Genomic DNA, 12,476 nt, shown 5'->3' on the forward strand with positions numbered 1-12,476 from the left:
TCAGCCAGATTACCATTTAGAAAAGCATTATGAACATCTAGCTGTTTGATAGACCACCCAGATGATAAAGCTAGAGATATAAGGAGTCTTACAGTCGTAGGCTTTACCACTGGACTAAATGTGTCGAAGAAATCCTGGCCTGGAACCTGAGTAAAACCTTTCGCAACCAGCTTGCCTTTATGCCTTTCAATAGCACCATCAACCTTTCTTTTCGTACGAAACACCCATTTACAGCCAATAATATTCATACCTGCAGTGGGTGGACCATGTGTGGTTATGCAGGAGAGCATTGAATTCTTGGTCTATGGCTTCACGCCACTCAGGATATTTGACAGCTTGAGAGTGACATGTGGGTTCTGTGGGATGCACCTGAGCTGCTAGAGCAAAAAGAGGAGCATCTGTGTTGCTGCGAGTGGCCATAGAGTGAGTACGGACATTGGGCCTGATGGACTGCTCACGTGGACGGCCTCGCCGGCGAGCAACGGGCTCCACAGGATCACCCGACGAGGCAGCCTGTCTGGGATCCACGGCTGGTTCGAATGAAGCTGGTAGCGGCAGTTCTGGCGGCTCATCATTGGACATGGCAGGAATATGTGTGCTGTGACTGTGAACAGATTCTGCCCAAGGTCCAGAAAACGGAGTAGATAGATCTTGCAAAGAAGTTTTAGTAGCAAAGGGGAAAACTTTTTCATCAAATCTGACATGCCTGCATGTGTAAATCTTATTAGTATGTAAGTCCATGCATCTGTACCCCCTAAAGGACTCAGGATAACCTAGGAAGACACATGGAGAAGACCTGTATGACATCTTATGACGATTATATGGTCGAAAATGAGGGTAGCATAAGCACCCAAAGACACGAAGAAAAAGATAGGAAGGAGGGGATTTATGTAATAGGAGATGGGGACTGGAGTTATTTAATACCGAAGATGGCATTCTGTTAATTAAATAAACAGCAGTCTCAAAGGCAAAATCCCAAAATTTCAAAGGAATAGAGGCATGAGCTAGAAGAGCCAGACCAATTTCAACAATGTGACGATGTTTTCGTTCAACACGACCATTCTGTTCACGTGAATAGGTACATGATTGTCTATGTTGAATTCCTAACTGAACAAACGAGGAATGATTTTTTTTGTATTCAGCACCTAAATCAGACTGAATGGATTTTATTTTGCAATTAAAGGACCTTTCAACAAGAGTACGAAATTTATCAAAGATGACATAAAGGTCAGACTTTAATTTCATAGGAAACAACCATGTATAACGGGAATAGTCATCCACAAAGATTACAAAGTAACGAAAGCCAGAAGTAGATAAAATAGGCGCAGGCCCCAAATGTCTGTGTAAATAAGATCTAGCACATGAGAACTAGAGGAAGCAACACGGGAGGGGAGGGGGGGGGGGGGGGGACAGGCAGATTTACCCAATTGACATGCATTGCATAAAGAATTATTACAACGAATAATATCACGAGATCCACTAACTAAACAAGACCGAAGTATATGGCTAAGAACACGGCTATGGGGATGACCCAGACGATTGTGCCAAGTGGAAGCCGAGACACGAGCGGAAAGAAACACTGAAGGGGACGAACTTGAAACAGGAAAAGTGTATAGCCCACCCGAACTACTACCACGTAGGATGTAACACCCCCTAATTTCCATGCTAATTAAAGCATTAAACATGCAGATATCTAGACAAAACATCAAACACAGCGGAAGACTGAAAAAAGATTATATAAACTGGAAACGAAAGGGGTGATATGCCACGCTCACCCAGAGGTGAACGCATAGGCTAATATCTGCATAATTCATAAGCTAAAAACCATACATGTCCAAAGTACTAAAATCTATCCTTGGCACGCAGGCCATAACAACACAAGATGGGAGCTACACTAGCAGGCTCTAGACCGCGCTCACGTCTAAACATCACCTGAAAGAAACACATAAAAGATGGGACGACGTCCGGTAAGCGAATAATGCTGGTAACCCACCAATACATGTGAAATATCATACATAGATAAGATATACATTTGTAAAATCATTTGCGAAACGGAATATGTATATATAAGTTCCAAAACCGAGAGCAGAAGTCAACACAAGACTCTAAGCACTCACAATCAACAATACGGGAACACATCCCAAGACACAAGATATAATAACGACTCACAAGAACGGCTCAAGGCATAATTTACCATTACACAGTAGATTAACACCCGACATGCATAACACAAGAGAATAAGGACACAACCAATGGCAACACATGCCTTTGTGACTACACACGTCACAAGAAGAGAACTCACAACAACGGCTACACAAGCCTTCGTGACATCACCCATCACGAATTGATATGCCTTCCTTATGCCCGGTTCCAACATTATGGCTACCCTCAACCTTATGTCTAGTTCCAACCATTACCTCCAGGACCCCTGTACTTCTTAGTCCAACCTTTTCCCTCCTGGGACCGTCGTCCCCCACCAACAAACCACCAACAAGACCACCAATTCATAGTACACAAGGTACCGATCACACACACGGCGACACACGCCTCCCAAGAAATACGTGAACCCGACACACAGGTCACAAACTCCATAATCGCGTCATGGCCACCACGAGGACCACTGCCGTACCTTGGTGACTAGTGTACCATACCACTAATCGTGCAATCCAGCACTACTACAGAAAACAGTTTTAACGTCACCATTTTAACGTCGGATTTTATAAAATTCGACGTTAAATATTTAAAATTATTTATTATTTTTTTAAAAATACATAAGACGTCGGTTATATCAAATAACCGATGTCGTACATATTCGAAATTAAAAAAAAAAGAGTAAAATATTTACGACGTCGGCCGACATTATTGGCCGAAGTCGTAATCCAATTAAAAATAAATAAATAAAATTTAAATAACATACGACGTCGGTTAATTAGTTAGAGACGTTGTATGCCATTTAAATAAAAAAAAATTAAAATAAGATACGGCGTCGGCTAGTTAATTAGCCGACGCCGTATTCTATTTAAATAATAAAAAAAACAAAATGTATTTATAATACATACGGCGTCGGCTAGTTACTTAGCCGACGCCGTATACTCAATTTAAAAAAAAGTAATAATAATTTATTTACGGTATCGGCTTTTTAAATAGCCGATGCCGTATATACTTATTCTAAAAAAAAATAAAAATAATTAACTTACGGCGTCGGCGTTTTAAAAAGCCGACGCCGTATATACTTTATATAAAAAAAATAAAAATATATAATTAATGTACGGCGTCGGCTATAACAAAAAGCCGACGCCGTATGTTCGTTTCTTTATTTAATATTCGAGATACTTCTTCATCTTCATCTTCACCGCGCATTTCTTATACACCCATTTCAGCCGCGCCTCACCGCTACACCGCCACGCCGCGCCACCGCCTTCGCCCTACCGCACCACATCTTCATCTTCATCTTCACCGCGCCACCTCCTCCGACGGGGCTCGTGTCTCGCCGCCACAGATCTTCAGCCACCGCACCACATCTTCATCTTCATCTTCACCGCACCAGATCTTCATCTTCAGCCGCGCCTCCTCCACAGATCTTCATCTTCACCGCACCGTTCGCCTCGCCGCCACAGATCGGGATGCCGCCGCCACCCTGCTCTCCCCACGGACTCCGCCGGACGCCGCCAAAGCTGCTCGGCCTCATCACTGGTACGTAATATATATATATATATATATATATATATATATATATATATATATATATATTTATTATTTAATTAGTTTTTGTCCAGATGCAATGTATGCATCAGATCAGATAAAGATATCTATTGCTGTCATGTGTGTGTATATTTGTTTGGATATTAAGTAAAAAGATTTTTAATCCAATCCAACCCTTTCTAATAATCCGGTAAATGTGTTTACTACAAGTTTGATAATTTATTTTTGTATATATGTATCATGTTAAAAAATTTAAGATGCTGATGTTAACTTGTGAGCCTATGATTGATGTTTCTTTGACCCAAAGGCAAACCTTCAAAAGTGGCACAGAGAAAAATAAAAAACACTGAATTCTCTAGAACTTGTTTGTGTATGTGTATATAGATATGTGTGTGTTTGTACATCATTCTGACATAAAAGTGGGTAAAAGCTTCATTCATGGTGGTTTTTAGGCTTTCTCAGCCAAGGAGAGAGTTGCCTTTCTAAAAAGAAAAACCATTTCCTCCTTTAATCAGACGGTGGGGGAGGTGGTGCATAGTAATGGGAATAAGGATAAGCTTACATGTCGGGATCATAATATGAAGAGTTACTAGTACTAGGATACGCCGTGTTGTAACTCATACCATACTCTGGGATTGGATTGTAAACCTGAGGATATGGGTGGATTTGCTGGCACAGCAGGCTGGGATCTTTCATTCCACTCGGTATGTCCATTCGGGGAGCAGATAAAGGAGACCCATCGCTATTGCCACCATTTTCAGCTCCCCCTTTGGTTGCATTATTGCTCTGTCCTTTCTTCTTTTTGCTGCCAATGCCACCAGAGCTACCTTTTCCCTCCACCATAGGTTCCTTAACATTGCTAGAAATGTCCTCTGGTTGACCTTCCCGATTTACCTTGCCTTTGCTGCCATCTTTAACACTACTTTCAGTTTTCACTGCCGAAGTTTTCTCCTCATCTTTGCTAGCATCATCAGCATCTTTGTTTTCCTGTTGGCCCTTGCTTTTTTGAAATTTAAATCATTTCAGTATTTGTATCTAAATTTGTTTAATTTAATTTGTTTGTAGGCCATCACTGGAAAAATGACATAGGTTTCTGTGGTAATTTTTCTCACCCAGTTTTGAAAATTTTTTATTTTAATTAAAATCAGTGAAGTATTTCTAGCTAAATTTGTTGACTTCAATTTTTTTTGTAGGCCACGACTGGATTTAGACATAGGCTATAAAGGCAATGTTTTTCACTTATGACTGCAACAAAATGATGAGTTGAAAGAAACAAAATCGTCCACCAAAATGGACTATATGTTCGGTAAGTACTTCATTCACTTTGTAAAACATGCAAACTTATTGTTTTTTTATTAATTTATTTTAATTTTATTGTAATTCAATGTAGTGTGCTATACAAAAAGGAACCACCGAATGTGGTTATTATGTGATGAAGTTCATGTTGGAAATTGTTTTCAACAACCTAAGAAAAGAAATGGATAAGACAAGTAATTTCATAATATATCTTTTTTCTTCAAATGTTTAAAAATACTTGCTTATTTATTAATTTTATTTCTTTTGAACTTTGTAGGCTTTGGAAAGACAAGGAAGATTGCCCTACAACAAACAAGAGATTGATGAAGTTAGAGACAAATGGTCTAAGTTTCTTATTGATGAATGGGTTAATAAAACGCTTCTTAGTTGATACTTTACGTTTAAAATTAGTTTATGTTTATTGGCTTAATGTTTAGTAGTTTTGTTGAATTGTGGTACTTATATTAGTTTTATGTTTAGTAGCTTGAATTAGCTTAATGAATTGTGTTCTTTATATTAGTTTCATGTTTAATAGTTTGAATTAGTTTAATAAATTAGTTGATGTTGAATGTTGAATGTTAAATTGCTAGCTGCGCAGGATTTGAAAATTGATACAGGTTGGGTAGAACCATAAAACGAATATACTATTAAAAAAAAAACACATACGACGTCGGCTTTTAGGATAAAGCTGACGTTGTATAGTTTTTAAAAATTTAATTAATTAACATACGACGTCGGCTATTAGGTTAAAAGCCGACGTCGTATGTTAATTATTTTTTTAAAAAAATAATAAATATATACGGCGTCGGCTTTTACCTAAAAGCCGACGCCGTATGTTAATTATTTTTTTTTTTAAATAATAAATATATACGGCGTCGGATTTTACCAAAAAATCGATGCCGTATGTTAATTATTTTTTTTTAAAAAAAATAATAAATATATACGGCGTCGGCTTATACCTAAAAGCCGACGCCGTATGTTAATTATTTTTTTTAAAAAAATAAATAAATATATACGGCGTCGGCTTTTACCTAAAAGCCGATGCCGTATGTTAATTATTTTTTTTAAAACAAATAATAAATATATACGGCGTCGGCTTTTACCTAAAAGCCGACGCCGTATGTTAATTATTTTTTTTAAAAAAAAAACATACGACGTCGGTTTTTTAACCGACGTCGTATCATTTACTTACGACGTCTCTAAAGTCGACGTCGAAAGATAACCGACGTTAAATGGGGTATTTTAACCGACGTTAAAACCGTTTTCTATAGTAGTGCAGGTACAGCCACACACACCACACCTCAACAGGAATCAATCAACGGATCACAACGAAGATATGAAACCATACTCAATCAAGGAATGGATCACAGTCCAACAACAAAGATGAATAACACAAGTTATCATCAACCAATAAGAAGGTACAAACAACACACACGCTAGCATTTAAACACCGAACTAGCATGCTTATCAAACGGGTAAACCAAACGTAGTTCCGAGGAACACACAAGACTCATCACGGTTTAACGAATCACAATGTTGAACACTTAGCATGATTCAAGACACCAAAACCTACATGGAATCCTACCATATAGTTCTAGACATGCGAAACATCAAGAAGACACTCAAATAGTTCCACAAAAGAACATCGGGAAGTCAAAAGACCAAATACCGAGTCAAAGGAATCACGGGGAACAAATCCCGAACATCAACCATGATGTTCCCCGCGGGTGGACCCACGGGTAGACCCCCACCCGTGGTTCCGCCCGCGGGTACACACCCACGACCACATGTACCCCGCGGGTGGGCGGCGGGTGGACGCCTACCCGCTGTTCCTCCCACGGGTACGTACCTGTACCAACATAATCCCTTCAGGGATTTTCAACACAAGCTCCTAATAAGGCTCACCTTCCAAACCCACTTCAAGAACACACCAAAAGATCATAAAGATTCTATCTTTAAGAAAAGACACCTTAGAAAACACTAAAGACACAAGATGAACATAGATCTTACCCTCCTAGATGCTCAAATGTATGAAAGGTAGAATCTTGGAGACAACCCTTGAAGATTTGACAAAGCTTCAACTTGGCTTGGAAGAAAAGCTATATAACTTTTAGAGAGAAGGTAGAGCTAAAGTTTGGAAAGTGTAAGGAGAAAGAATGAGGAGTGTCTACTAGGTTAGCTTGCATTACTAACACAAGGTGAAATGTCATGAATACCCTTACTAAAATGAAGAGGTGTAAGGGAACAAGGGAACTACTCACAAAGCTTAAGATACAACCTTGACTTTGGGTTGACTAGTCAATTACTAGTCCCCGACTATTGAATTTTCAGGAATTTAAGGAATTAATTTACCAATTGGCTTAGGATTAATTACTTAATTAATCCCTTAATTTAATTTGGATTACGGGGTGTCACATCCTCTCCCCCTTCAAAGAAGCTTCGTCCCCGAAGCTTGGGTACGACGAATTAAAACAAACGGTAAAAGGAACAATAATGTGACAAGAGTGTCAAGAACAATCTCTTTTGGGTCAAACCCAAAGGATTCACAAGACATCAAAGCAGCAAGAAGGTATATCAACACCAAGATTGAAAGAATGAAACCAACGGGGGTATATTGAGCATAACAAACTCTAGACCGAACACGACTACTAACTTCTAACCAACAACCAAGAACTAACAACTAGCTCAAAGCATCAACCAACAAAGCTAACTACCCAACTAAACAAACAAGAACAAGCACACAAGGCAAACAACAAGCAACTCACGAGCGGTCACAACAACTGGAAAGATAACAGCAAACTAAGGAAAGGAGGACAGGGGTTACCACAACACCGCGCTAGAACGACTCGCTCTCAGACTCCTCGGTGTCTACATCAGACTCTTCGTCGGCTCTTCCTCGGCTAGAACTGGCCTCAAGCTGGTCCAACCTTTGGTTAACTGCGACGGACGGCGTCTTCATAAAAGCATAGCAACTAAACCAACTACTCAAACTACAAGCTAACAACCACGGCAAACAAGAGAGAATGACTAAACGCACAACTGAGCAAACAACTACCAACGAACCTACTAACAAAACAAGCAAGGGACGCAACAAGGTTCCACAACGGAAATGGTCGGCTTGCAAAACGGATGACAAAGCTTAAGAGATGGGTTGCAAACGAGGTTTTAAGCAACAAAAGTGTTCGCCACTAACCAAAGTTAGGGGAAACATGGGTTCAAATTAAAGTGGTGAGATAGATAGGTTTGGTCACAACGAAGTTCAACACCAAAACCGTCGGTTGACAAAACGAGAGACAAGGCTTAGAGATAGATTGAGGGTTCACAAAGGTAAGACAAGAAAGAAAGATAAGGTGATAGATAAAAGATTTACCGGAAAGGAAAGCTAACTTCACACCGAGCCTAACTCCTGCTCAAAACTAGCCAACGATCTACTCAAAACGAGACGGCTCAGTAATGATTGTATAGGATTTGTAATGATTGTAAACCCTAGCTAACGGATACCAGATGAGAACTGATTGTATTGTATTAACTGAACATAATTATAATGAGATCAGATGATGTGAATATATACAATAGAGAGTCACAGTGTGACAAGGATAAGAAGTAGAGAGTCACAGTGTGACAAGGATAAGAAGTTCTAAACAGACTCAGATACATAGAGTCCTAATAGTAATAATAATAATAATAATAATAATAATAATAATAATAATAATAATAATAATAATAATAATAATAATAATAATAATAATAATAATAATAATAATAATAATAATAATAATAATAATAATAATAATAATAATAATAATAATAATAATAAAATACACAACCTACTTAAACAAGCTCAACACCAAATGTAACACAATGTTAAGTTTCTCAAAAGTAAAATTCAAAACATCTTCAAATACTAATTTTACAATATAACAAGTTTAATAAAATGTTAAGTTTATTAAAAGCTTACATCCAAAATATTACAAATATTACAATAACATACACTTAATAAAATGTTAAGCTTATTAAAAGCTTACATTCAAAAAACATTACAAATATTACAACACCACACGCATAATAAAATGTTAAGCTTATCAAAAACTTACTTACAAAAACCATCATAAGATACTAACTAATAGTACAACATCCACATCAACCAACAAAGTCAATGTGTAGCAAGAAAAGCTCTCACCCATCCCAATCTTCGATCTGGTGGAAGGCTAAAAAACACAAGCATCTGATTTGGATGGTCAGGAAGTTTGATCAAAGTCATCAAATATTCTTCGTTTGATAATCCATCAAGTTGAATTAACTCTTCGTCTAACTGTTGCACTTTTTCTTGAAGAATTAATTGAGTTCCAATGCTCTTAGTTAGTTTATCACCAACCATCAACAATGTTTCATTCAACATCATTGCAGTACTGTGAAAGGATTGTGAAGTAATTGGTTCATCTCTATCACTATTCTTCCTCTTTCTTCTTGCACCACTAGACAATGATTCTGAATTTGCTTCACTTCGTGCCCTATTACCTAATGAAGATTGAGATTGGTTATAAAGTAAATTAAAGTTTTCACATAATTAGAATAAAGTATTCATATAAGTATAATGATATTACCTTATGAAGAGTGAGCTTGGGTAAATCTGATATTACTATTTGGCATATCTTCATCACCAACATCTTCATCTTCACTAGCTAGATTGATCCCACCAATGCCTTCCTCATTAGTCATTTCTTCAATAATATCTTCTCCAGTTTGTGCATCCCTCCATGTTGCACGATCTTTTGCATAGATAGAACTAAATTCATGATAGAAAGGAAAACTTTTCCTTCTGAACTGAGCAGCTTCTCTGTGTGTCTAAATAAATGAAGTTTTCATATAAGTATAAAGTAAATTAAAATTTTCACATAATTAGAATGAAATATAAATACTTACACTTATATAATTAAGAATCCCGCACATAGTCTTCAATCGTGACCATCTTTCTTTCTTCATCCCATCCAAAGCCACTGTTATTACTAGTGAAAAGATCATGTACTACGGTCCAATCTTTTTTCAATGTCCTTATCCTTGACTCAATATGAGGTTTAGCTTTTATGTCCAAAGTCGGTATTTTAGCTTTTAGCATCCTCTCCAACTCATTCAAATACCCACCTTTGAATCTAGTATCAGCATTCTTTGTTCCTAAATTATGGAGGTTAACCATACAACAAACTAAGGCAACATCTTCTTCATGGGTCCACCTCCGTGACTTGTTTTTTGAACTGCCTGTGTCACTAGTCGCCATAATTCTTTACAGTAACAAAAAGTTAATAAAGACATTAAAATAGCAGGAGAGTTATCTATAACAAACATGAAAGTTATTAAATTCATTCATTATATCTTAGCAAAGAGTTCACAGTTACAAATAAAATCATGAATTACATCATAGCAAAGAGTTCACAATACCAAATCAAACAATGTTTTACTACAAATATTAGAAGTCATAATAAAATCTAATGTTTCCTAGATGCTTGCCATTCATTGAACATTTCTGTTGCTAATTCCATCCAAACAAAAAACACTTAATTAAAAACAAAAAAAAAATACACCTAATTATATACAAAATCTAGTTACATAAAGTTATAAATACCTTAAACCACTTCCACCGATTGTCCGATGAGTTACTTGGGATAGGCTTGAGTTTTGCAAACAAGGGACCTTGTAAATGCATATGTGCATTTAAAGCTTTATGAAAACTTCGGCTAATGTTCTCACCCGATCTTCTAAAATTTTGTCTAATGACTCGATTTTTAACATGGTGAGCAAGAATATGCAAAAATATTGCTACTTGTTCATCAACAAGCATGTTTTTTGTTGGTTTAAGTCCTCCTATACTTTCTAGCATTCCACATAATTTGAAAAAGGCTTCTCTATTCATCCTAAGTAGTGAAATGCATGCCTCATCATTGTCATATACAATTCGTCTCACATAATCTCGTTTGCCATAAAAACCAAGAGAATAACGCCTACTAATTCTTGGTCGGGATGCCGTTGATGCCATCAAAGGTAAAAAAGTAGTAACGGTAGTATATGTAACACCCCACTTTTCTTAAACTTAATTACAGATCTAAAACCAATTTAAGATAAACTAAGCAGCGGAAAATCAAACTTAATTAATAAACTAGTGGGAATGTCACCGCCATAACCACTTTTCCACGGTGATTGCACAGGCTAAAGATAGAACTAAATCATCGAGTCAAACTAACATTCGAAATTACTAATTCAAAGTAACTTGGGGAAAAGTACCCCCGGTGTCTATCACCAAACAAAATAATATAACTCTACAACCATAATCCATAATATCATAAAATAAAACAAGAGTTTAGACTAATAGATCAACTACACTAGTCTAACTCGAACAACTCTCAAACGCTGGGCCCACCTGAAAGAGGTTTTGCAAAACAACAAGTAGACAAGTAGAAAACACACGTTAGCACGAAGTTAAGTATAACCACACTCAACCCTGTAAAATACTACGGTATATACTTTGGAAAACATTTGTTCACAATCTCAAATTAAGCAATTCAAACACATAGACGAACTTTAAAATAAACTACAAGCTTTCTATATGCTCACAACCTATAATATCAACATGCATGCTTCATCAATAAACAACATACCAACATAATCATACTACACATAATTAACATAGCAAAACTCAACTGTATAGAACAACTCCTTAACAATCTCATGCAATCAAGATCTCAACATGCAATTAAGAGATATTAACTTCAGTATGCAACTAAGGCAACCAAACTCAATATACAAACTCGGGTAATCATTCTCGATATGCAATCTAGTGCAAACATTCTCATTATGCAATCTCGTGCAACACTATACTCAAATGCAATGAAATACTTTAAATATACATATACTCTCGTTGTAAAATAGAGTACTTTCCGTGGAGGTTTCTTAGAGCCACAATGACTCACTTGCTTTCATTTCTTAGAGTCGCAATGACTCGCTTTCTTAGAGTCACCATGACTTGCTTTCTCTACAAATGGACGAGGTAGGAACTTCACCGTATCGTGAACGAACCTATCTGGGCACGGCGTCTAGCCGACCTAATTACCGTCTCGTCCACCGAACCACTCTCTTGGTTCTATGCTCAACTCTATGGAATCAGGTATCGAACTTTTAGCGTGCACACTCCCTGACCAGGATTCCAAGCCTGGCGGGCAGTTTCCAACCTCGTAACGTGGGAATACACCGCGTTACAAAACATCAGATCTCAATATCCGGCCAACATCATCCGAAAGGACATAGTCCCAATGGGTCCTCCAAAACCTCACATATATAGGTAGATAATATATGTATATCTCTCATGCACCAAACTTATGCATGTCACAACTCAACAACTTCTCAATGCAACAAGGTAATGACATACCACATGCTCATGAATTTTAGAAAATAATACTTAGGCTCACGTTGGTCATTTATGCACTAAT

At 37.4% G+C, this 12,476-nt stretch overlaps 1 long non-coding RNA gene across 1 annotated transcript; it reads right to left on the reverse strand.

Moving 5' to 3' along the window:
- Positions 1 to 8,960: 8,960 nt before the first annotated feature.
- LOC109146911 lies at positions 8,961 to 10,273 on the reverse strand. The gene is made up of 3 exons (XR_002048528.1): positions 9,922 to 10,273; positions 9,603 to 9,843; positions 8,961 to 9,516 (listed from the first exon to the last, which is right to left on the reverse strand). It is a non-coding gene; the product is annotated as an uncharacterized LOC109146911 (long non-coding RNA).
- Positions 10,274 to 12,476: the final 2,203 nt, after the last annotated feature.

This window comes from Ipomoea nil, unplaced genomic scaffold (genome assembly GCF_001879475.1).
Source record: "Ipomoea nil cultivar Tokyo-kokei standard unplaced genomic scaffold, Asagao_1.1 scaffold1952, whole genome shotgun sequence".
Taxonomy (NCBI): Eukaryota; Viridiplantae; Streptophyta; class Magnoliopsida; order Solanales; family Convolvulaceae; genus Ipomoea; species Ipomoea nil.